Raw genomic sequence first — 27,840 nt, forward strand, 5'->3', positions numbered from 1 at the left:
CCTATTATGGGGTGGCGCCCCCTTCTTTTTGACCCCCAAGGAGCCTTCCTGCACATGTGCAGATGGGGAAGTTTTCCTTGACTCAGGAGTGGTCATCTCATCTCTTTACTCCAGCAGAGCTCAGCTTCTGCCACTAGCTTTGTCCTTGGAGTGTCTGGGGGGAAACAAAGCTTCAATTTTACTCCACTTCATAAACACTAGCATCCAGCCCAGGGGCCCATCTGTCTCCTCCCTCAAGCTTGGACTCAGTCAGGCCCTGTGATGACCACAGTTACAGCTGACACCTTGAATGCAGCTTTGTGAGAGACACTGAGTCAGAGGTCCCCAGCCACAATGTGACTGGATTCCTGGACCACAAAAACTGTGAGATATTTAATGTTTTGTTGTAGGTAAGCAGCTATATTTCATGATAATTTGTTACACAGAAATAGCTGACAGCTACTGTTAAAAAAATGCGCACATATAAAGTGTACACAATTGTGCCTGCCAAATGTCCTACAACTGTTACCTGTTATTAGGTGAAAGCCTTGTTTTCTTACTTCATTTCTACTTTCATTGCTTCAATTAAAGTGTAGTAGTTAGGACCATGAGCTAAATGTATCAATTTGGCAAGTCACTTCACCTCACTGAAATCAGTATCCTCCCCTATAAATGTGGAAAAGAAAATAGTACCAAACTCATAGGATTTTCATATGTATTACATGATGCATTAGTTTGCTAGGGCTGTCATTAACAATATACCACAGGTTGAGTGGCTTATTAGACAACATAAATATATTTTCTCACAGTTTTGGAGGATAGAGGTCCAAGATTAAGGTGTCAGCAGGTTTGGTCTCTTCCTGAGGCCTCTCTTCTTGGCTTTCAGGTGGCTGCCTTCTCACTGTGTCCTCACATGGTCATTTCTGTATGTGTTCATGTGTCTAGCATCTCTCCTCTCACTCTTTTTCTCTCTATCCTAATCTCTTGTTATAAGGACACTAGTCATATTGGATTAAGGTTCACCCCAACATACCCATTTTAACTAATTACCTTTTTAAAGGCCTTCCCTCAAAATATAGTCACATTCTGAGGTACTGGGGGTTAGGGCTTTAACATATGCATTCGGGGTAGGGGGGCACAAATTGGCCCATAACAAATGGATAATCCAAAGAAATAACTTGGAAAAGTAGGAAGCCCATAAAAGGCACAAAATCCGAGTTAGCTCTTATTAGTGTTCTTTTCAGCATATGCTGAATTTTAAGCTATGAAGGGCTGTAGAGGCCTAAAAGTCAAAACCCCTTACTTTACAGATGAAGAACAACCTACAGAATTCCATGTTAATCATAGTAGGGAAGGAGAAATGCAGAGCATTTTTCAAACTTCCCTAGAAATGTGCTCAATATTTTCTCTGTCTCAGCTCTGTTCTTTTGCTCATGTTAATCCTTTCAACCTTGAGCATGGTCATTGCCAGATCATGACCCTGCCAGCCTTCAGATTTTAGTTCTAGACCCCCCTGCCCAGAGAAGGAAAGAAGAGGGGGTAGAAATCAGGAATGCTGTGCTGTTCGTTAACTATTTCTGACTGTCTTCCCAGCCCCATGTGATTGGTGGGGTCACATGACTAGTTCTGGCCAATGAGTTGTAAGCAAAAGCATATGTCATTTCTGAGCCAATGTGAGATTCTCCTGCATTCTGTTTAACTGTGCCAGTTTCTGACAATATTTAAGATAGTAATCTCTTAAGAGACCAAGATGGGCAGATCTCCCACTTTCCCTCCCATCTAAAAATCCACAATAGACATGTGTCCTGAATGAAAAATAAGCCTTTATATTTTAAGACACTGAGTTTTGAAGATGTTACCACAGCAAACGTGGTCTATCCTACCAATAAAAAGAGCGATTTTTTTCTGGATTACTCAAGTATTGTTCAACGTGTTTCTTTGTTTACTTTTGAAAAAAAATTTTTTAAACCTAATTTAACAGAGAAAAAAACAGTTGACAACAGTACTGTAAGCCTGACCTTAATTTGTGCAATTGTTAATATTAGCATCTGTTCATTTTTAATAATTACAACAATGCTTCTTTCATCTATAAGAGGGTTTTGTTCTCTTATTAACACTCCTTCCTGATTCTGAAAGTAAAATATGTTTATTGAAGAAAATATGAAAATATAAAAAGCATAATTATATAAAACTAAATCATTCATAATGATATAAAACTAATAGATAACCATTATTAGTTTTGCACATATATCTTTCCTGTCTTTAAAGTAGGAACCACATTTTCTGTTTAGCTTTCTGATCTTCTACTTTACCTAACGATGTGCTGTCAGCACTTCTCCTTATCATTAAATATTCTGCATCATTTTTATGGCTGAATAGTATTCCATCACATGGCTGCATAAAGATTTGTTTGATTGACCTCTTATTGATAAATTGCTTCTAATCATTTTCTACAAAATCAACGTTTTCCTACATCTATAATAATTTTCTTAAGACCACTTTCTAGAAATTAAACTGCTGCACCAAATACTATGTAAAATTTGAAACCTTTTGATCTATGTTTGCCAAACTGCACTTTACCAATGTAAGTACATTTCACAATCCATCCAGCAATATATGAGAGTATCTATTTCTTACATGCTCACCAAACTAGAAATTCACCATCATTGTCTCAAACATGAAAATCAGTTTCAAATTTCTTTCATTAAGTGCTAAATGCCTTTCCTACCCCACCATCAAAAATATATTTACCTAGATTTTCTTCTAGATCTTTTATTGTTTCATTTGTTAACATTTCTTTAGATAAGCCAACTGGGTTATGGTTTGGTTTTGGTGTGGCTTTTTTGTTTGTTTTTAGTGTAGAATGTGAAAGATAGATTTAACTTACTTGTTTTAACAGATAGCCATTTTTTTCCAAGACATCTATGAAATAAACTACCCATACTCTCTATATATTAAACTATCCATACTCTCTATATATTTAGATCTGTTTCTTGGCTTGTATGAGTTATATAGTATTTTAATTATGGAGACTTTTGTAGTATTTTCTTAACATCTAAAAATGCATACATACACATGCATACACCCTAAGTACAGTCATTATTTTTCTTTCTCAAATTCATCTTTCAGTTCTTCAGAGTGTTTTGATTTTTATTCTCCTCTTTTGATGCTCATATGAGGTGGGAAAACAAAGACATAGGGCTTTTATGTTAGGGGCAACCCCTGAGCTGGTGCAAGAAGAACTATCAGTGCACAAAGCTTTAGACAAGGTCTGCAGGGCAGCTGACGGCATGACCAGGGCTATCATATAGAGCTTCTTCTTCCCAAATGAAGTTTCATTCTTTCAGTCCGAAAGATATTTGTTTAGTTCCCTAATATTAGCCTGTACAGTGGACAGCATGCTGTCCCTGTCATTCCCATGACAGAGTGGGAGAAACAGAAAAATAAAGAGGCAATTGCTACATACTGTGTTCAACTGCTACAATAGAGGTGAGCACATGACTTCCTGAGAGCAGGTACTTTTAACAAGCAAAAAGACTGACTCGACTAATCACAAAAAGCGAGGCCACACTTTGGGAAGCCACAAACAAATGTATTGAAAGTCTCTGTCCCTTCCACAGGAGAGTCAGGATTTTTCATCCACCAAGTCCCACAACAGGGCAGCAGGTCTAGACTCTAGGTGATGCCAATAACATACTATAATTATTTGTTTTCACCACTGATTTTATTAGGCATGCACCACTACCAAATATAAATGCTAAATAATTTACTTAAAGCACTTTTTTTCCAGTGGAAATACCATGCATGACTAATTTTGTCCTTGAGAGTGAGATACAAGCTAAATTGTTTCTATCTAATTGGCAGTTCCTTTCAACAGCTTATTTTCATTAGTAAGCACTTGTCATTGCTTTGCTTGATACAAAGTAAACATCATAATGATTCCAAATGTTTTTAGGAATGAGATGCGATTTGCTGCCTCTGACTCCAAAGAAAGGCAATTTCATAGAGAGCCCCTTGAGGAATATGAACTAGGACCTTGCTATTCATAAAATGGTCAGCTTCCCTCAAGAACTTGTTAGAAATACAGAAACACAGACCCCATACCGGACCTATTATATCAGAATCTTTAACAAAAACCCCAGTGATTGTGTACACATTGAATATGAGAAGTTCAGACCTAGAAGACATAGGAAAAACTCACGGCCCCAGATATCTTCCCCCCCTCATTATTCCATCACAATAGATTGGTGGCTTAGCCACTGGATTGTAGTATTCAACACAGAGAAAGGATTTGACCAAAAAATGAAGATACCCACTCTCAGTTTTGCCTGAACGTATACTGCTCTGGGAAGCTGTCCTTGAAATTCCACCAGTCCACTGTTGTTAGCATGTCCCCCTAGGAAAGGGACCAACTCAGGTCTAATGTTTTTTAATGTAGAAACTTAAAATACCCAACATTAGGTATTTGCTAAAATTTTTTTGGATTCTCCCGCATAATGGAATACTCTCCAGCTATGAAAAAATATTATACTAGATGATATAAAATAAATGGCCATCACACTGTAGTAAGATACTTTTTTAGAGACACTCTTGCTTCCTCTCATGTTTGTAGAATTCTAAAATTTCAGGGTTGAAAGAGACCTCAGAGGTCTTCTGGATCTTGCTTCCACCTTCCACTAACTACTCATCCAGTCTTTGCTTGAGCACCTTTGATGATGGTGAGCTCACTACCTAAGCAAGGTGGCCCATTCATTTTATGAAAGTGCGAATGGTCAGAGAGCACCTTCTTCCTTTTGCTTAATAAGCATGTCTCTCTATAGCTCCTTTCCTGTGAGTTGGTGTTCTAGTCTTTGGAATCCATGAGTAACTTCACCTCTTACTTCCACAAAGTAGTCCTTCAAATATCTGAAGCCACTCACTATGCCTTGTCTTCTGCAGACTCAGCATCCACATATGTTATAAGTTGTAAGGGGAAAATTGACTACAGTTAGAATCAACAATAATTTCTTATGGTTTGGAATTCTCTGATCTGGCTACTTTCCCCTGAGTACACCTCAGTTTATATCCAACAGCATCCATGTGCTAATACTTTCATTCATTTATTCAGCAAATATTTATTGAGTGACTGCATGCTTATTGGCAGCTAGGCACTGTTCTAGGCACTAGAGATACAGTAGTGAATGTAATCAACAAAATTGTAGCCCTCATGGAGCTTACATTCTAGCTGTGGGAGTTAACAACCAAATAATATAACAATAACAATAATAGTAAAATGTTAGACTAGAGAATAATAATATATGTTAAACTAAGCAATGATAATTGCTATGGAAAAAACTAAAGCTGTGTAGGAGGGGTAGAGAATTGCTATTTTATACAGGGTAGCCAGAAAAGCCAATATTTGAGCCGAGATCAGAAGGAAGTGAGAAAGTAAACCACATGGTTATAGAAAAGAGCATTCCCAGAGAGAGGAAAGAGCAAGTACAAACCTCTGAGGAGGGAGCACACTTGGTGTGGTCATGGAACAGCAAAACAGCCGGTATGGCTGGAATTGAGTGACCACAGAGGTGCAGAGTCAGGGGCTGATTGCGGAGACCTATAAATATTGAAAAGACTTTGGCTTTTTTCCTTTGCAATAGAAAGCCAGTGGTAGGTTATAAGCAAATGAAGGACATAATCTGATTTAGCATTAGATGGACCCCTCTGGCTGCTGTTTAGAGAATAACTGGGCAAGTTGAGGAGGCCAGTCAGGGAGAAAAGAGCATAGAAGAAAGCAGAGAGACCCTAAGAGGATATGGCAATACCTAAGAAGAAAGATAATGGATCAGATGGGAGTGGTAATGGTGAGGCTTTGAGCAAAAGTCATTCAGCAAATAATCTTTTAAGGTGGTGGGAAGGGGAGTAAATGAATAAACCTTTTGTCAGCCATTGAAGTTATCAGCTTAAAATAGATTGTTATAACCATAAGAAGTTTTATGTAAAGTCCATGGTAACCACAAATAAAATACCTATAGAAAACAAGAAAGAAAATAAGAAAGGAATCAGAGAAGCACGTCACTATAAAAAAAAAATCAACAAAACACAAATAAGACATCAGAAGAGGAAAAGAGTGACAAAAAAAGCTATAAGAAACCAGAAAATAATTAACAAAATGACAATAGTAAGTCTTTCCCTATCAGTAATTAGTTTAAATGTAAATGGATTAATCTCTCCTATCAAAATAAGTAGAATGGATGAATGGATTTTTTAAAAACCTAGTTATAAGAATTTAGATGCAAAAATTCTCAACAAAAAACTGGCAAACTAAATTCAACAACACATTAAAAGGGTTATACATCATGACCAAGTGGGATTTATCCCTGAGATGCAAAGATGTTTCATATGAAAATCAATGTGATACACCACATTAACAGAATAAAGGATAAAAATTACGTGATCATCTCAATAAATGCAGAAAAAGCATTTGAGAAAATTCAACACAATTTCATAATTAAAAAAAAAAAACTCAACAAATTGGGTAAAAAAGAATGTACCTCAACATAATAAAGGCCATATATGAGACTCCCACAGCTAATATCAATTCTCAATGGTGAAAAGTTGAAGGATTTTCCCCTAAGGTCAGGAACAGGGGAGGGATGCCCACTCTTATAACTTGTATTCAGTATAGCACTGGAAATCATAGATAAAGAAATAGGACAAGAAAAGGAAATAAAAGTCACCCTAATCAGAAAAGAAGAAGTAAAATTGTCTATATTCATAGATGACATGAACTCATATGCAGAAATCTAAAGAGTCTACATAGAACTAATAAATTTAGCAAAGTAGATACAAAGGCAACAAAACTACAGTAATCAAAAAAGTATGGTACTGGCATAAAGACAAATGTATAGACCAATGAAACAGAATAGAGTCCAGAAATAAACCCACCCATACATGATCAACTGATCTTTGACAAGGGTGCCAAGAATATACAATGGGGAAAGGACAGTGTTCAACAATTGCTGTTGACAAAACTGGGTATCCACATGCAAAAGAAAACAAATCAGACCTTCATCTTACACCATATACAAAATCAACTCAAAATGATTAAACATAAGACCTGAAACTACAATATCCCTAAAAGAAAACACAGAAGAAAGCTTCATAACATTGGCCTTGGCAATGATTTCTTGGGTATAATACCAAAAGCACAGGCAGAAAAAGCAAATTTAGATAAATGGGACTACCTCAAACTAAAAACTTCTGCACAGCAAAGGAAATAATCAACAGAGCAAAAAGGCAACCTATGGAATAGGTGAAAATATTTGCAAACAATATATCTGATAAGGGGTTAATCTCCAAAATTTATAAGGAACTATTACAATCAACAGCAAAAAAAAAAAAAAAAAAAAATAACCCAATTAAGAAATGGGCAAAAGGCTTGAATAGACATTTCTCTAAAAAAGAAATACAAATGGCCAACAGGTATATGTAAATATGCTCAACATCACTAATCATCAGGGAAATACAAATCAAAACCACAATGAGATATCACCTCATATCTGTCAGAATGGCCATTATATATATGGCAAGTGTTGGCAAGGATGTGAAGAAACTGTAACACTTGTGCACTGTTAGTGGGAATGTAAAATGCAGTTGCTATGGAAAACAATATGGATGATCCTTAAAAAATTAAAAATAGAACAACCATATGATCCAGCAATCCCACTTCTGGGTATTTATCCAAAAGAATTGAAAACAGGATCTAGAAGAGGTATTTGTACTCCCATGTTCAGTGCAGCATTAATTACAATAGCCAAGGCTTAGCAACAACCTAAATGTCCATTGACAGTTGAATGGATAAAGAAACTGTACATACATACTATGGAATGTTATTCAGTCTGAAAAAGGAAGGAAATTCTGACACATGTTACAACAAGAATGAACCTTGAGGTCATTATGCTCAGTGAAATAAGTCAGCCACAGAAGGACAAATACTTCATGATTCTATTTATATGAGGTATCTAAAGTAGTCAAACTCATAGAAGCAGAAAGTATAATGGTGGTCACAAAGGATTAGAGGGAGCTGGGGACTGCGGAGTTGGTGTTCAATGGGCATAGAGTTTTAATCATGCAAGATGAAAAAGTTCTAGAAATCTGCTGTCCAACAATATTCATATAGTTAACAATACTATACACTTAAAATTTTGATAAGAGACTAGATCTCATGCTATGTGTTTTTCACAATTAAAAATAAGCAAAAACAAGTTTAAAAAAAAGATAAAACATGCTAGCAGCAGTCACAAACGCATATGCATGAAATATCTTTATAAAATTGGATAAATCATTTTGGATGAAGCTTGCACCATCAATCTGGAATGCCTATTCCTTTCTTCTAGTTTTATTATCGATGACTTTCATAACCATGAGCAAGTCTCTTACCTTCTCTGAGCCTCAGTTTCCTCAGTAAAATGATTAAAATAAATTAACTCTAAAGTTCATCCTATGTCTGTGGGTCTATGGGTACCAAAGGGGGAAGGGGGGAATAAATTAGGAGTTTGGGATTAACATATACACACTACTATATATAAAATAGATAACCGACCAGGACCTACTCTGTAGCATAGGTAACTATACTCAATAACCCATAAGAGAAAAGAACCTGAAAAAGAATATATATATATATATGTATGTGTGTGTGTATATATAAATATAACTGAATCATTGTTCTGTACACCTGAAACTAACATGACATTGTAAATCAAATATACTTCAATTTAAAAAACTATATAATTAAGTTCATCCTAACTTAAAGTCTTAGGATTCTGAGTTTCTCATTTACTCAGTGTGATCTTAATGATAAAAGTCACAATGATCAACTAACTAATTTCATATTTTCAAGAAGCTCATGGAGGCAATTTCTTTCCTAGCCTCTTCTGTGCTGAATTTTAAAGTTTGGAACCCTATATCTGCCTCAAGCAAAATGGTGGACAGAAACCCATGAACCTATCATGCCCTGAGTCATACGATGTAATTGCCAATAATCCTAATTCTGGTTCATAGCTGATTGTCCATAATTATGGCTGCAGTCAAATGCTTTTAGCATTAGCATCAGCCTGGAGTTGCCAAGCACCCTCCCTATTTTAGGGAAATGGAACTGTGAGTACGTTTCAAAACAAGGTTTGCTACTTTTTTGCCTGGAACACTTTTTAATTGGGTATCATCTGGAGATTTCTAAATCCCATTTTGGAGCTTCTGGTCACTGCGTTAGTTAGCGAAGCCCAAAAAGCTGGTTATGAGACATGACTAAACTGTGCAAATGTCAAAACAAAAATTATTATCATCCTTGATTTCTTCACAAAATGAAAAGAGACATCATCTTGACCCTTTTTAATATACACTGATAGAAACCAAAGATAGCAAAGCTGTAAGAGAAAGCACTCATGAATTTGGAACGGAAATTGCATTTCTAATTTAAGAGTTTTCCCTCTAGTTAGCAGGGTTTAAAATCATTGGGTTTTTCAGAAACCCACAGACTCTGTAAATGTGCAATTTGAGTATATTCACCCAAGGGCCTACCTAGAAACCTTAGTCATCTTTACCTTCCGCCCTCTCCTCGCCACCCACATCTAGTGAGTCAACAAACTCTACCCTTTACCTCTCTAGTGATTTTGAAATCTACTCCCCTGCCTCCGGCCCCCATTACTGCTGAAAAGGCAATTAAGGATTTAATTACTTCTTAAATGGGTAAGTGGTTGGCTTGACCCCGGGCCTTCCCCACTTCTAAACTCTCCTCCACAGAGACACAAGAGATGGTTTTACCAAAGCACAAACTGGAGCCTGCTCTATTACTTTAAAGAACATTTTGGGTCCCTATAGCATAAGATAATCTAAAGCCTTAGCTTGGTACTTCCTACCTCTTTAGTTCATCTCTCAGACTTCCCCCTCATCCCTTCCAGCCTTCTAGAGCTCACTCCAAGGCCTATTATTTGTCAGCCTCTAAATCCCCAAATGCTCCACGCTCTCACAAACATTCCTCTCGTTAGCTCTCTTCTCTTCCAGGACCTCCCAACTTTATACACTGACATCTTACTCATCTTTTAGTTTGAAGTTCAACCATCACTTCCTACAAAACCTTCCGTAACCGTTTTAGAATAGTTCTTTCTAACATGCTTCCCTAGAACAATGATTTATTCATTAGTTCATTTTCTTTTTCATTCACCAAATCTAAGAGACAACTAAGTTCTGGGGATACGGCCATAAATAATATAATCATGCTTCCCGCCCATGAAGTCTACCTTCTTGTGGGCTGTTTCTAACATATTTATGCCAGCCCATTGTCTTTTGGCCCATATTTTAATTAGTGTTCTGTTTCTTTCATTAGACCACAGACTCCTTGAGAGGGGGTTATGTTTCTTTTAGTGTCCAGCACAATGAGTGAGTCCCAGCTTATATTTATTGAATTTTATTTAAATTGGATTGGCTTATCACTTGAGTATATATGTATTTGTGTATATTTGTAGCCAAACCAAGTAGCTTATAAAACCTTGTAATTTAGAAGCCTTAGCTGTCCTAAACATCCCCTGAGTGCCCCTATCTATCTCAAAACAAAACAGACACTGGCATAAACACCTCACAAGCATTATCACAGATAATGTACAGGAAGCACTTGCCACAGTGACTAGCATCGAAAAAATGCTTACTCAACACAAACTCCTCTTCAGCTTGATTTGAGTAGCCCTTCATTTTTCAGATTGACAATAAGCTAGTATTTGTTTAAGTTTGATGGACTTTTCCAATAAGAATTTCCAACAAAGCAAGAATTTTCTTCAGACCCATCTCATCAAATGGTTACAGTTCAATTAGTAATATTAGAGGAGCTTGCAAGCACTAGCAGAAAAGGTGAGTGTTTGAATTCCTGGTCCTCATATAAGACTTGGTAAACAAGGGCCGGGTGATGCAAGACCTGGGTCCTAGGACCAGCTCTGACCTGAATAAGTTCTGAAAAATCACCTCATTTCTCTGTTGCTCCATTTTCTTACCTGTCGAAGATGGGGATATTAATACCACTTTTACCTTCCTTGAAGAGTTTTGTGGATAAAAATATAATACCTGTGAAATTACCCTGAAAAAAAGGTGAAAGCTTATCAAATGTGAGGTGGTATTTGTAATAGTGAGAACTTAACAGCACACTCTTATGACAGGACCATCTCTCAGGGGTGTCCCCAAGCAGATGTGAGGCTGCTTGGCAAATTGATTCACATATGGTCAGGGATTTAGTGGGAAGGGATAATAAATCCTCCCCGAGTCCTCTTGGGCAGATAAGGAACAAGTATAGCCAACCCTCAGTGACCTGTGATAACAAGGCCAGAGATAATATGGATAAATGGATTTCACAGATTATCCAAAAATATACCTTTCACCACTTACAACCTCTAAACTTTTGCAGAAATTCCTTAAAAGGAGCCAAATTACTTTAACCTAGATTCATAACCTATGTGAGTTTCACCGCCAGTTCCGACTTTTATCCGTGCCCAGACCCAACTGCAAAAAACAAAGAACAGCCAGTGGAAATACTGGAGCAGCTGCCATAAAAATTGCTGATCTACCCTAAAGAGCTCAGTACCTTTTGTCCTGAGACCTATGAGGTGCTGGCTGTGTCCACACTTTCCTGGGGCAAGGAAGAAGCAACCAGGGCCTGCCAACCCAAAAAATTCTGATAGTGACCTCAAACCATGGCGATTTCCCCAAGTCACCTGAAGGAACTTGTCCCTTCAACTGATCCCTCCCCAGGCAGCAATGAAATCAGGTCTTGGATAATTCCTAGTCCAGAGCTATTCTACAGATATCTCCAAAGCTGGGATGGGAAATGGCTTAGAAATAAGTAAATCTGTTATTTGAATTATTCAACAGTTCTCTCCCTGACAACCCCTATGAGGGAGTTGCCTTCCTGTCACTTCTCATTATGATAGCTTTTCTTTCCCTTCTTTTTGCCACCTTTCCTGAAATATTGGCAAGATGATTCAAAAACATTGTGAAAAACACCTAGGGAAGAACCATCTGCAAAACAGCAGCCCTGTAGGTTACACACGGCTTCCTCTTACCAAGTAACTCAAGATCAAAATCTGGGCAAGTTAAAAAGCAGAAAATCCTTGATAACTCTTGATGGGAATTAGAGTACCAGTGAAAAAAATAGACTAGTGATACTCCTACTTCAAGGATCTTGCATCTGCTCATTAATTGATTTGACAAATGTCTGTTGAGTGTTTGCTCCATACCAGATAGCTCAAATAGAACTCTTGGGATCTGTCTATCTAGTTTCTAGAATATCACCAATAACTGCAATGTGTGATTCCCTTCCAGCTCTGTCCATTTTGTACTAATGCCAGTGAAATAAGTAACTGACACCTTGGAGAGAGCGCAAGGTAGGTGACCAGCTATCACCGTTAGCCCAGAACTACAGGGGGTTCTAGTACATAAGACTTTCTATTTTAAACCTGGGAAAGTCCTGGGCAAACAGGAATAAGTTCGCCACTCTAGCACACAACCCAGAACGTGACCTAAGACTGAGTTTCAAATTTCCCATTAATGGCTAGATTTGACCTTTGACAATCTTTGTGTGAGCTTTGATGATTTTTTTAAAATATTTAGACCTCAGTTTCCACTTCTGTAGAATAAAGTTGCAAGACTAGATTATTTCTAAGGATTACCTTCCAGCTTTAATATTCTAAGAGTGAATATAACATCTTTTTAGGATTAAAATGGATCTCAGGGTGCTACAAAGCTATAGGGAGCTCCCTGCAAATCTCTGTCCACAAGTAAAGATAACAACAAGTTGAAATCCTGTTAGAGTCCCAACAATTACAAGGATCTAATCTAAACTCAAGCCACTCCTCTAAATTAAGCATCAGAGTTCTTTGCCTCAGTGCCTGGGTAAACTTAGCCCAGAACCGAGAAAGTTCTATTCGGAAACTGGCAGAAAGACTTAGAGTCTGTTTTGGAGAGATATAGTTCAGAATTATATTTAGCTGGGTTACTTTAGCAATTAGACAGAGTCATGACCTCAAAGTATTTATGGTGAAACAGACCTTTGTTGCCATTAGGTGCCTTGGTTTCTTAAGATTGCAGGAGGAATAAAGGTGCACACAACCCATGAAAAATCACTTCTTTGGAAGAATCATAAGTAAAAAAAATAAGGGTTGGGGGAAGCATGATCCCAATTTTAAGACTAGCTTGTAGAAATAGCTTGCTTTACTTTAATAGCCTCATCTGTAAAATAGGCAGACGACATACTTCTCAGGATCATGTGAAGGTAAACTTGTACTCTTTTATTAAAATTGTGTGTGTATATATATAATCTTACATTCATCCATCCTTATATTTTATATATATGGATTTATATATGAATGGATTTTATTTTATATATCCACCCTTATACTTTATATATAGTGTATATATTTATGTATAAAATATCTATATATTATATATAATATATATAATACATATATATACCTGCTATGTGCCTGTCACATTCTTCGATATAAAAAGCATTTCAAATGTCATAAATGCTAGGCAAATCTAGAGGAATATGTTGTGGAAAAGTGAGTTTCAGCTCCTTCAAATCCTATCCGATCACGTTTTTGGTTAACCCAACACAGTCACCCAGATTAAAATAGGAAGTAAGTTGTCAATGAGGTCACCTCTCTGTCTCTGAGTAGCATTTACCCTTAAATTGTTGTGAACAAAAAGCAATGTAAGAATATCCCATAATCCATAGACTGTGATGCTTTAAAAGGTCTCAAGAGTCCCCTTGTCTGAGGATGCCTTCTCCAACTTGGACAAATGCTCACCCCATCCCTGCTTGAGCACGGTCAGAAGCTGAGAATCATATGCTCTGAAAACAGTCTTTCTGCCTTTAGTTAATGCATCTTCACAGATTCAGCTCCTATTGATCCACCTGATTGCATCCTTTGGGATTCCTGAAGTTGTACAACTAACCCTCTTCTCTCTTAATTATTAGCACACACACAGTAGGCACTCAGTAAATGACAGTGAGTGTCCTTCCTCCCTTACTCTTTCTCCTTCCTAAATAATTGCTAGCTCAAGTTAGGTCATGTTTAGCATTCTTTAGAAAACAATTTTCCCGATGTCCCTGAAGACATGTTCTGGGCTGATGACCAGGAGGTTCCTCTGGGAATTACCCGTGAAAATTCACGAGCAAGACAGGCAAGGGAGGCGGCAGCCTGGTGTGGGGAATATGCGTTCATTGCAGCTCTATTTACCATAGCCAGGACATGGAAGCAACCTAAATGTCCATCGACAGATGAATGGATAAAGAAGATGTGGCACATATATACAATGGAATATTACTCAGCCATAAAAAGAAATGAAATGGAGGTATTTGTAATGAGGTGGATGGAGTTAGAGTCTGTCATACAGAGTGAAGTAAGTCAGAAAGAGAAAAACAAATACAGTATGCTAACACATATATACGGAATCTAAGCGAAAAAAAAAAAAAAAGGCCATGCGTTCTATTTGCAACCAAAAGAGGCTCTCTCGCCTTTAGATTGGCAAATAGTCAAGAACTGCTGAAATTCCCATTCAGTGGTGAAAGTCCATTGCTCTCCCTGTCCTTATACCAGTGGCATCACAATGCTGTCCTGAGTTTGATTTAACTACTTTGCCGATACACGGGAACAGGTTGTTAGAAAACAATTATCTCAGGACCTCCCTCAAAACTGCGCTGTTTTTCAACCCCATTAGGGTTGAGATAGAAGCGTACAATTGCAGGATGATTCATCTCTCAATACTGATCTGCTGCTACATTACTGGACATTTCCTCCACCGCCGATTCCATCAATCAAGCAGTCATCTGAGCGGTTCTGCGGCCCGTGCTCCTCTGACAGGGCTGCACTTGCTATTTATCTTACATGTCTTCTCTCACTCTTGTCAGTGTTAATTCTGTTCCGTCCTCATTCTCTTCTCCTGTCGCCTGAGGGCTCTGTCTGGGATATATTATTATTCAGTATTTACAGGAATGTCACTTGAAAAATGTCACCATTGCAAATGACAAAAATTCAGAGTTTTGCACAGAATCATCTGTGCCCCAGCCAGCCACCATTTTGAATTTTCATACCAGGATGTAAATTCCACAGCTATCCATGAATCTTTCAAACCATTGACCTGGTTCAAAGGAAGTCTTAGGGCAGGAGTATGACACTTGCTAAAATCCTTCTAATTTAATTGTAAAGTTTCCATTTTTGAGGAGGATGTATTCAGTTCTCTATTTTTAGAAAAAATATAATTTAGAAACGCTCCCACCATTATTGACATTGTCACACAAGTCAAGGTGCAAGGTTTGTCCTTAAGCCTCTATAGTTTATAATTATGAGTTGTCCACACCTCATTGTTAAATGTCTATCTCTTTTAATGATGAAATTGAAATGCTTATTTTAGCTAACACCCATGTAACATTTCTGATGTTCCACAATCTGTTCTAAGCATATATACTCACATATGTTAATCCTTATATCAAACCTATGTTCCTCATTACTGTCAAAGAGGATATTTGGACAAACTATTTAAATAGAAGGGGAAATCAAATTTATTCAACACATACTATATGCTCAGCTTTTTTGCAGACATTGTCTTTCAAATGCTGAGCACAGTTCTGGAAGATAAATATAATTATCTACATATTCATAGATGAGAAATCTGAAGTGTCAAAAGGTTTGCAGGCTCAGTGCGGTCACTAAGCCAACGTTTTAACCCATATCTGTCTGATTCCAAATGTTCCACTTCTCAGTGTTCCACAATGTCAATCGCTATCTCTGCTTTTAGAAAGAGATCTGATGATATTCTAGGTTACTGTCAAAAACTCTTCTTTGAAGTTTGTACTCAGTCTTTGGACTGGTGTAACATCTTATTGGTCATAGGTCAGTCATCTTTTTCTATCAGCATAGGTGGTAATTCACTTTGTCCAGATTCATTATGAAGGAGACAGAAAGTGTGCTTGCCTTTTCCCCAGATTGGGCTAGAATGATCCAAAATTCTGGAGTGGTCTGCAAATGGGGCCTGCCTGGTGCCAGGCCACGTAAGCTGGTCGAGTTTAAGAGAAAAGGCATCCACTTCTCATGGACTAAGCCACAGTGGAAAGCACTAGTCCAAGCACTTGTTTTAACCTGTAAAACTTTTACAACAATCCCATGAGGTAATGTGTTAGCCGGTCAGCATTTGGTCAGGAAAACAAAAGCTACTTTGAATGTGCCAAGTATCAATAATTCCAATGCAGGGAATTTTAGGGGCTTACACAGTCTTTTGGAAAAGCTGGGCAATGGATCTTAGGGAAGCCACTGAGACCTGATGCATCTATGCAAATGGGCTCAGCACCCACCCTGAGACCACTGCACGCCCTAAGGACCTCTGGGAAGCTCTCACTGTCTATCTTGGGGGGCAGCTCTGAGACAGATGATTCTCAGTAGCCCCACCTGAAAGTCACTCTGAACCTCACATCTTCCTACCCACACATCTGCCTGTAGCTACCACCTTTGGGACATAATGGACACTTCTCTTCTGCCAGGAAAATCTCACACCAGTGCCTCTCCTTGGCAGATGATACCCAAAGCCGTATGTGAAAGGATATTCTGGGAACGACAGTTCCTGGCTTCTTCACAGTGCACAGGAGACTCAGAATGTGGTACAGATGCAGCAAGCTAACGACAGATAATCTGGTAGAGTTAGGTATAATTGTTATTCCCATTTTACAGTTGATGCAACTGAGGCACAAAGAGGTTAATTGATTTGTTCCAAATCACAAAACTAGTAAGTGATAGAGTCAAGATTCAAATCCAGAGTCTGGCTCTAGAACCCATGCTCTTGCCATCGCATGAAACTGTGCTCATGAAAGACTTGGCCCAGTAAAGCTTGGCACAGATTATACATATTACATTAAGCTGTTGTTTTTATTATTACTATATGGTAGTACTATGTTTGCTGTTCTCATAATTATCACAACTGGGATTGCCCAGCTATGAGCTAACTATGTTGACTACCCCCACCAACAGTCTATCCCCCATTAGCCATCTTCCAAGGCAACCTAGGTGGATTTTCTTGCCCTGATGAATGTACCATTATAATTTAGTCCCAGATTTCTATACAATTACTAACTCTTTAAAAAACCAATGTCCTTAAAAAGAAACGAAATTGAGTTATTTATAGTGAGGTGGATGGACCTAGAGTCTGTCATACAGAGTGAAGTAAGTCAGAAAGAGAAAAACAAATACCGTATGCTAACACATATATATGGAATCTAAAAAAAAAAAAGTGGTTCTGAAGAACCTAGGGGCAAGACAGGAATAAAGACGCAGACGTAGAGAATGGACTTGAGGACACGGGGAGGGGGAAGGGTAGGCTGGGACGAAGTGAGAGAGTGGCATGGACATATATACACTACCAAACGTAAAATAGATAGCTAGTGGGAAGCAGCTGCATAGCACAGGGAGATCAGCTCGGTGCTCTGTGACCACCTAGAGGGGTGGGATAGGGAGGGTGGGAGGGAGACGCAAGAGGAAGGGGATAGGGGGATATAGGTATATGTATAGCTGATTCACTTTGTTATATAACAGAAACTAACACAACATTGTAAAGCAATTATATTCCAATAAAGATGTTAAAAAAAACACAAAAAACAGTGTCCTGAGTAGCTACAGATGTATGTGTGTGGATACGAGCACACATGCACACACGTGTGCACACATGCATGCATGTGCCTGTGTATACACACGCACACACACTTTGTGAACAACAGCAACATAACGATTTCAATTGATGCAACTGATGTTGGTGAGTTCCAGGAGCTTTACACAGGCAATCCCAGCCAGCCTATTATTGCAGGCAACCTACTCCCACATATTCACCACACAGAAAACATGTCAAATGAATTTGGAAACAACCCTAGACTGCAGCACACTGAGAGAGGCTGGGCGTTGGACTTGCCGGCTTTGGGCTGCCTGGCGCAGCCCAGAACGCATGCGTGGTCTCTGATTCCATCTCCAGATACTGCAGGCAAGCCTGTGTAATTGGAAAAGTCTGCCCAAACAGAAAGCCTGCCTTGTTTAATAAACAGTGACCTCTGAAGAAGTTTAAAATTTACCAGAGGAGAAACGCAGCCTCTCGTGTTACCGTCAGTGTTTTAGAACTAGCTGAAACGGATATTAGGTTTCAGCTGCGTTCTTTCTCTTACAGCTCATTTACCCATGCAGTTAGGCAGCTAAGCAGATGCAAAATATTTAGAATTACACATGCTTCTCATCAATCCAGTGGTCAGAACTTTTTGCTTTAAGGTAAATGATCAACTTGTTCTTTCTTTATCTCTTTTCCTTTATTACTACCATCTCCAATCATGCTTAGGAGAAAAAAAAAAAAGGAAGAAAGAAACAGACGGTGTTTATCTTAACTCAGCAATTTCATGATTTCTATCAGACGGTAGGAGCAAAAATAATAAGTTGGAAGATTTCAAATGAAAAGGCTACAGAGCAGAGCCAGGGCAAGATCACGTGGCTGCTAATGTATTTTGTAAATGTAGGGGAGAAAATTATGCATGAATAACAAATTTCCATGATAGGAAGGTGAACAGCCCATTTAAGCACTGCAGATTCAATGCTGGAAATCACATCACTCTGAACAGGTATACAGTATTATATTCTGATTGAGAAAGGAATGCCATATGAATGCACTACCTTTTTAGGTAGCAGAGGAATATTGCATCTTTAATAGGATTTTTGATTCAAATGTGCTGAGGCAAATGATTTTAAATTGTGTTGGAATACTAAACAGATAACATCATCATTTTAAAAAAAAACAGCTGCACATTTGTGCCAGATCAACATAGAGCCCGCAAAATAAAGACAGAGAGAAGGAGGTAACAGCTCTGAATAGGAAATAAAATTAGATATGACTTCTCGGCCATTGAAAAGGTAAAGCAAGGTGAACACAATCCTTTGTCAGCACAACTCCAAGAAGATTTCAGAGTTGGCAAGTTCTTCCTCTTCAAAGTATCATTCTCAAAGACGGATTTAATTTGGGTGGAGATTTATCTTGCTTCTTCAAGAAGTTTCAAAAACAAACTGATTTATTTTTATTTGTCAATTTGCATTATTGGTGTTGAGTATGGGATATCAGGGAAAACGGAAGGAGAACATGCAATCCGGAAGGGACCCCACAGCATTAAAATGTCCGTGATTCAAATACAGAAAACACCTGAGCAAGCCCAAGAAACCACAGGAACCACCACCCCTGCTAGCAAAGCCTCTGTTTCCTAGAATCCTCACAAATGAATCCTTCTGTTTAGCCAAGTTTCTCCCTAACTGAAAGCTAGCCCTCTCGGTGTGCTGACTCTCCAACAGCCTAAGCTTTCCAAAAATCTTTTTTAAAACATCATTTCTCCATATAGAATATACAGACCAATGCTCTGGGGCTTTTGTCTACTTGAATTAACATTCTTCAGGAGAAATTCATATAGAAGAGAAAGAATTCCTTGCATAAGTGAAAGCATAGATGGCTGTAAATGGAGAAATTCCTCAGATTTTTAACAGAATTTGTGAGCCCACGGTTTTCTGATCTGCCCACTAGGCAATGTCATTTTTCTCTTCTCTGCTTAGAGTATCTCACTGGCTTGCCATCAAGGCTTCTGTCCTTGAGAAAAGCATCATCGTTAAGGGGTTGGAAATGTACACCTAGAAAGGCTGATTTGCAAGTCTCTTGTGTATCCCAGGCAGAAGAGCCACAGTCTGAAGCTTCAGGAAAACTATGGCTTGCCCATGAAGCACACAGAGACATGATCAGAATTGACATGGCAGAAACACTAGGTCATGTTTTGCTTACATGATTGTAACAGGGAAGAACAAAACTGACTCCATATTGGATCTACTGCTTTTACTTAATCTTGTATTCTATCGCTTTTGCTGCAAGTTGATCACTAAAGGGATAGTGCCTATTGCTTAAAGTATACATAATGGCCCATCTCTGGGAACCCTCTTCCCATGTCTGAGCATTAAGCTAAAATACCTTTGTTTAGCTCACAGAAAACATCCTGACTAGGCCCACCTGTGAATGGCTGTAGGCAAGAAGAAATTAACACATCCTCTCAGGAGTTTGGCTGGAACCAGGATATATTTGCAGCAACTTATTGCCTTTTTACTTTACCTCCTTACCTCCCCCCTCTTTGTTCTATAAAAGAAACTAGCATCCAAACCCAGGGCAAGATGGTTCTTTGAGACGCTAGTTCACCATCTTTTCAGTCTGCTGGCTTTCTTAATAAAGTCAGTATTCCTTGCCCCAACAACTAGTCTCTCAATTTATTGGCCTGCCGTGCAGGTGACATGATGACTTGATAACATGAAGGACTCGGTAACATGATGACTTAAAGGATTTTTCTGTCATAGACCAATAACTTTTAAATTTTTATTTGTAAATTTTAAATAGTTAAGAATGACTGAAACATCAAAAATATAAAAAGGTATTCAAAAAAACTTTCTCACTGTTGTTCCTGTTGTTATCCCTTTAGATAGATGACCATCTCTTATTTTACTATTTATCTTTCCAGAGGTTTTTTTTTTTTTTTGCTTTAAATCTTTATTTTCACAGAAATAAAATGGTATAGATACAATTAAAGTCCTTGTGTAAACTTCCCTGATTCATTTCTCTCCCTCCCCAGAAGAAGCCACTGGCCTCAAGTTAACATTTATCTTTCCTAAGCATATTTTTTTCATGTTTTTACTATATATGTGTTGATAAGGAATATGTAATATTGGATTTTTTTTTTACATTTACATTTTTTATATTTAAATACCAGACATTAGATGCTAGACAGTTTGTTATAAAAAGTTGTAGGTGAAATCCTCTAATCCAATTACAAAGAAAGTCTTCCCATCTACTTCAGATTCCAGAGTTTTTAATATGTGTCCAATTCATCCCTTCCTGGATTCATCCAGTGTCTTCTAAGATGTGACCTTCTTGACCTCTCAGATCCTGATTTGCTTTAAGTGTCAGGATTCGCAAGTTTTACACTGTTCATCTTGCAAGAGGAGAAAGATCCTCTTCTCATTCTAACTCAGGAATCAGCAACAGAAGATGATAAAAATATTTTCAGACACAAACTCAGTTTCCTAGGGTAAGTTCAATCATTGTTTTAGAATAGGAAAATTTTGTTTTCCTCAGGTAAATCCATGATTCTGAAATTATCTTTCACTAATGACAATAAAAGGAGTTTAAACCCAGCCTTACCCACCCAGACATTAATAAATTCTCTTAGAATTAAAGGTAGATTTTATTATCTCAGAAAATTCACAGTTGATGGTATTTATTACTATTTTAAGGTATCTATGGTGAACAACTACAGGATTTGTTTTCCCAGCAGTAATTTCCCCTACTTTTGGCAACTGTGCCCTATTTTCACTTGAAGAACAATCTCTGTTCTAAGCCCATGCATTTCAGGTTGAGCTGACTCAAGCACCAACACAAGAACGGATGTATGACTCTTGCCAGGCCAAAGTCAAATTACCCCTGGCTACAGTGATTTTCCCTGTAACCATCGCATGACCTAAGCAGGCCATTGAGAACCTGCTCTGGCCCTTTCATTGGCCTTCTTGAGAAGGGGAAACTTCTGTGCTCTGGGGTTGCTGTCAGTAGGTTTGTCAAACCAGAGCTGCTGGAGGCCATCTTTCTCCACCTTTAGAGGACCCAGCCTGAGAAGAAAGCCATTGCTAAGGAAAACAGAACTGAAAATTAGAAAAATAATCTATGTTTGACACCTAGATCCAAATCTCTCCTTTTCAAAAATGTGAACAAACTATTTTACATTTTCACCCCTTTTTGAGTAAGTCATTGGAATTAATTTTGTCACTAGTAACGAAACAAGTCCTTACATAGTATTTAACTGTAATAGTGGTTGACCTATACTTATTCTATTCAAAGCTGAGAATTGGGACTTCTCTGGTGGTCCAGTGGGTAAGACTCCATGCTCCCAATGCAGAGGGCCCGGGTTCGATCCCTGGTCAGGGAACTAGATCCCGCATGCATGCCGCAACTAAGAGTCCTCATGCCGCAATGAAGATCCCATGTGCCACAACTAAGGCCCAGCGCGGCCTTAATAAATAAATATTTTTTTAAAAAATCTTTCATTCAATGCTTGTACATTAAAAAAAAAAAAAGCTGAGATTTTTTTCATACCACCTATACTTCTGTAACATGTAATACACACATAGGAAAAAACTCTCTCCAAATAGTATTGGTGGGACTTACCTGGTGGTCCAGTGGTTAGGAATCTGCCTTCCAATGCAGGGGGCCCAGGTTCAGTCCCTGGTCGGGGAACTAATATCCCACATGTTGCAGGGCAACTAAGCCCAGGCACAACTAGAGAGAAGCCCTGTGCACCACAGTGAAAGATCCTACATGCCACAACGAAGATCCCACGTGCCGCAACTAAGCCCCAACATAGCCAAATAAATAAATAAATATTTTTAAAAATAGTATTGCTTACCGCATTTTACATACACTAAGCGTCAAAATGTGCCAGTGGGCATTATGCATACAGTTTGGCAATAGTCCTCTGATCTAGCCCATCTCCTAATTATCAAATAAACCCCAACAGTTGAACCCTAGCCTTGCTTTCATGAAGCCAAAAGATAATTCTTCCTAATATCTAAATTCCTACCGTTAGCATTTTACTGTTCTGTATCTTCTTGTTCTGTCCAACAAACATACAAGCTTCATTTGCAAGGAAGAACATATCACAGACAAATTGCTTCAGCCTACTAACCATCACCAATGATCAGTGAATTAGTAGACGCCTCCTACTTTTACTAATACTTCTATTTTCAGCATTTAAATGTTGGTTATTTTAAGTCACTAATTAATAACTCTTACCAAACACCCAATGGTTAGACTGGAGAACCAGAAGAAGATTCTCAAGATCAAATTCATCGCCGTGCTTGGTTTACGATGCAGTGTTTCATTGGTGTCAGTGACCTAGCATTAGAGTAAGTTTCAATCAATATTTGTTGAGCACAAACACCTACCAGTTAAGTAAAGAAATTCACTAGATCAAGACCAGGACACATTCTCAATTATTTCTTTTCTGAATTAAAAAGCACCTATCTTGCATTCACCTAAGGAAATCATTGAAGAAAATGGCCACTCCACAGCTCAAGATAGAAGCCCATAGCTATCTAGCTCAGGCATCTCAGGCAAGTGGCCTGCTTTCAAAGCCCTTAGAGGTCTCAGAGATTATTTTTATTCCAAATAGATCAGAGACTGCAAACATAAATGTCCACATGGGCCAGGAACATAAAGTAGTAAAGTAGAGGTGGTATAGGATTATGGTGTTCCAATTTTGTCATATATATTTTATTTTCAGTCCCACTAAACATATTCAGGCTCCGTGTTGAAGAACCATAGGGTTTAGAGCGGCACGTGTGTTCCACGAGGTGATATCATTCCCAAGGGGGCAAAAATTGGTTCTTAAGAACACAAAATCCTTAGATATCACAGCAGTTTGTGATCCTCCAAAGGGCCACAGTACCTAAACAGGTATATAGCATATCCATAGTATTAAAATTTTATGGAGATGGAGAACCAATTAGGAAGAAAAAGAATGTCTCCAAAGTCTTCTTAGAAGAGGAAAACGATTGAAATATTTAAAAATATCAGGGCTTCCCTGGTGGCGCAGTGGTTGAGAATCTGCCTGCCAATGCGGGGGACACGGGTTCGAGCCCCGGTCTGGGAGGATCCCACGTGCTGCGGAGCAACTGGGCCCGTGAGCCACAACTGCTGAGCCTGAGCGTCTGGAGCCTCTGCTCCGCAACAAGAGAGGCCACGATAGTGACAGGCCCGCGCACCGCGATGAAGAGTGGCCCCCGCTCGCCGCAGCTGGAGAAAGCCCTCGCACAGAAACGAAGACCCAACACAGCCAAAAATAAACATAATAAATAAATAATAAATAAAAATTAAAAAAAAAAAAATCAGGAAACTGAAGAATTTGGGTAACAAAAAAGGCAGCCATTTCTTAACTCCAACTAAGTTGTGCCTATGTGAAAATATGGTATGGCCATATTTTTCATGACAAGGCATAAATCTAGGTATTTAGATACGATTTCCCAATTTTTAAATGTTGGTTTGTTTTTTTAAAAAAATCAACAAGAGCCCTTTGTAAGCCAAACAAAATATATCTCCAGGGCCATGTGGCCCACTAGCTGCCAGTGTACAGGCAACGTCCTCAGGGGAAATTTGAAGGAATGGTTATATCCTTAGAGCACTTGGTGGTTACTAATCAGTTAAATTAGACAAAGAGCAAAAACATTATTGATGTTGCACTCTTTTAGGAAGCACATTCACCATTTAACCCAAAAGTAAAACCATTTGCCCATTGGCAAATTTGAGAAACACTTTTCTGGCTCTTCAATATTTACCAAGGTATCAATAATCCTTTGCAAAGGGGCCTCAGTCATCCAAAGCTTTTTTTTTTTTTTTAAAGAAATTCACGTTCTTTTATTTATTTATTTATGGCTGTGTTGGGTCTTCGTTTCTGTGCGAGGGCTTTCTCTAGTTGCAGCAAGCGGGGACCACTCTTCATCGCGGTGCGCGGGCCTCTCACTATCGTGGCCTCTCTTGTTGCGGAGCACACGTTCCAGATGCGCAGGCTCAGTAGTTGTGGCTCACGGGCCCAGTTGCTCCGCAGCATGTGGGATCTTCCCAGACCAGGGCTCGAACCCGTGTCCCCTGCATTGGCAGGCAGATTCTCAACCACTGCGCCACCAGGGAAGCCCACAAAGCTATTTTAAAATGAATAGAACAATTATCCTGTGGGAAGCATGCCTGTGATACACTCAGGCTTTGAAAGTTCTGCTTTTCAAACTAGCAAACCCAGCTCCTGCATAAGAAGAGATTTGTTTATTATGCTTATCTCAAGCCACAGAGAATACTGTCCCTGTCTTTAAATGGTCAGATTTCTGCCTACGGTATCTTAATTCTGCCTTAGAAAGATAACTCCAAAAAGTTAGAGACTGTTTACTGAAGTTGTTATAGTACACAAAAGGATGCTAAATATTTGATGATAATCTTCCCCTTTTTGAATTAATATGAGTGCCAATCTAAACAGCACATGCTGTACAAAAATGTTATTTTAATTGCATTCCCCATTTTCCCCTCCCTTCACATATATTCTCAGAATAAAAAGTATGCTCTAAAAAGTATGTCTTTCCTCCTCTAAATGACACGAAGACATTAGTTTTGCCTTGATCACTCTTCATTTGAGCAGCTTAGGAAGGCTCAGCATGAATTTTTTATGTGTCAGATATCTTCCTCCACCTCCTCAATCCCCTCCTGCTGTTTTCTGCGTTTCTCCCCCATCATCCTTTGACTTTGGATAATCTATTTCCTCCAAGGTATTTGGTGGGTGTTGTAAAGTACTTTTACCCCTAGTTAGCTGGGACAATACTGAGTATATAGGAATATTGGTAAACTCAGCAATTCAACAGGCAAAAATAGAAAGCAAGTGTCAAAGTCATGGAGGACTTGGGGGACTCCCGTGAGGCATTCCTACTGGGCTCCAAGAGGCCCTAACAGGTCTGGGGAGCACTGTCATTTCCAAAATAAGAACTTCTTTGTCTTGTCCAAAGACAAGAACTTTGTTATTTCCTCCCTGTGCTCACCTAGAGGAGTTAAGTCTGAGAATTAAAATTTAATAAAGAATCAAGGTTGAAATTCTGTACCATGCCCAATGCTTATAAATACAACACACAGATACTATCTGGGTACTATAAATAATCCATGTAATGTTGATTAAAATTTTGATGTAAATTTCTAAAAACTTTATTAAAGTTGTAAAATAACTGACATAGGTTGTTTACAGTTGGGTGACAACTTAATTAATCAACTGCTGTCTCCACTGCAATAAAGATGAGAAGTGCATATTCTCCACTTTATTTTTATCCCTGAAGAATGAGCCAGAAAACACAAAATTATCTCCGTTTCAAAACACCAAATTATCTTTCTTTCAAAACAGTCTGAGTATTGATTGTGAATCATGACAGCACATAGTCTTTGCCTAGACTAATAATTAATCCACAAAATACAAATCTCTGACATTAGACTGGTGAAGAACTAAAGTGCTAACCAGGGAACATTTATTCACACTCAGTCCAGAAATGATCCTTTTTTTCTGGATACAGAGAAAATTTTCAATTTTCAGGTCGCTAAACAATTTAATTCTGTGTTAGAGATAAAAATTAAGTGCACAAAGCATCACCACATGGAAGAAATATATATATATATATATATATATATATATTATATATATACATACACAAAAATTCATTGCACACTGCTTGTTTTAAGATTCTTGCTTAATGAGACTTTTTCCTTTTTAAATGAGGAATCTTACAGCAATATTGAAAATAAATAAGATGATGTCGAAACTAATATTTTAGATAGTCGGTTGTTTATTACTTTATTATTGCCGTTTTCCAAGAGTTTTGTTACAAATAAAATGCTACTTTAGAAATTACAAGATACTAGTTCTTAAGGGAAAGTGTAATTTTTGATACAGGCTCTATTCATTCATTCATTCATCCAACAAACTTACTACCTGCAAGACACAGTGGTAGGTAGGCATCACAGGGTTATCAGGGTCAACTAGATGCAATTCCACTGAAAGGGGTTTACAGAGTAACAGGCAAGATGCATCGTGGACACAGATAACTCTGTAGCATAGAGACTGAGCCAAACACACCTGGATTCAAATCCCCGCTCCATTTGACCTCTCTGATGCTCAATTTCCTCACCTATAAAGTATGAATAGCAATATTACTAACACTGAAAATGTGTTATGAGGACTCAGTGAGATAATTCATGATAAGTATGTAGCTCGATGTCAAACATATATTAAGTTCTCTACAAAAAGTTAACTCTTCTTCATCCTGTAATTGTAGTGCTGTTGTGATTGTGGTTGTCCAAAGAAGTAATTGCCAGGTCCTGAGCTCTTAGCATACCACAAGGAAAAAATGGTAAATCATTACCCAGATCTGCATCCTTTCAAATCACCACAGTTATCCTGGCTTTCCCTCTGGGCTCAGCCATGTATAATAACTATCTCCTTAAACCCTGCTTCAAATCTGATTCATGTTGCTGTGGACCAGCATTAAACACTGAGCCCTGAATTCACCATTAAACAAAATAAGTACGTGCTTAGGGCAGAATGGAAGGGAAAGGAGGCACCTCGGAGTTTTTCTCCCTAGCTAGCATGTCCTTAACTCTTTCACAGTCAATCTCAACTTTAATGGATGTTTTTTATCATTATCTTTATCTGTCATGTTTAACTTTGATCTACGTTGCTTTAAAAAGAATGTTTTTTGGGACATGGTGAGTGATTAAATTTTAAAATTTTGGTTTGAAGGTATCCTTAGACATAACATTTGTTTCCATGTCATGAAATGAGAGTTTCCACTCCCCTTTGAGTGTAAACACAGCTGGCTGGATCTGGCTGGCATTTAACTCACCAGCTAATTTGTGCAATAGACCTTAAGCTCCTTCTTGTAAGGGATGGAAGGGCTGAGGGGGAACCATTGCTGAGCTGGTCTTAGGGCATCAGTTGACCTTCTCCAGCCATGTTAACACACACAGAGGGGCACAACCTCTCTCGCCTTGTATCCTGATAAATATTTTCCCACAGACATGTGAGCCCGGCTCTTCTTGCCCAGAGAGAGGACTGCATTCACTGTTTTCATGAAGTTCAAATTTTCAAGGACCTCTCAACATTATCCAGCTCAACCCTCTCTTGGAGGTCTAAATCCCCTTTCTCCTTTTAGTGGCCTTATAAATCTTTCAGCTAGT

The 27,840-nt window shown here is 38.4% G+C and overlaps 1 long non-coding RNA gene across 1 annotated transcript in view; it reads right to left on the minus strand.

The window, feature by feature from the left end:
* LOC118895697 overlaps positions 1–27,840 on the minus strand; it is a 149,741-nt gene that overhangs the window by 113,152 nt on the left and 8,749 nt on the right. The window lies entirely within an intron of this gene.

This window comes from Balaenoptera musculus, chromosome 5 (assembly GCF_009873245.2).
Source record: "Balaenoptera musculus isolate JJ_BM4_2016_0621 chromosome 5, mBalMus1.pri.v3, whole genome shotgun sequence".
Classification (NCBI taxonomy): domain Eukaryota; kingdom Metazoa; phylum Chordata; class Mammalia; order Artiodactyla; family Balaenopteridae; genus Balaenoptera; species Balaenoptera musculus.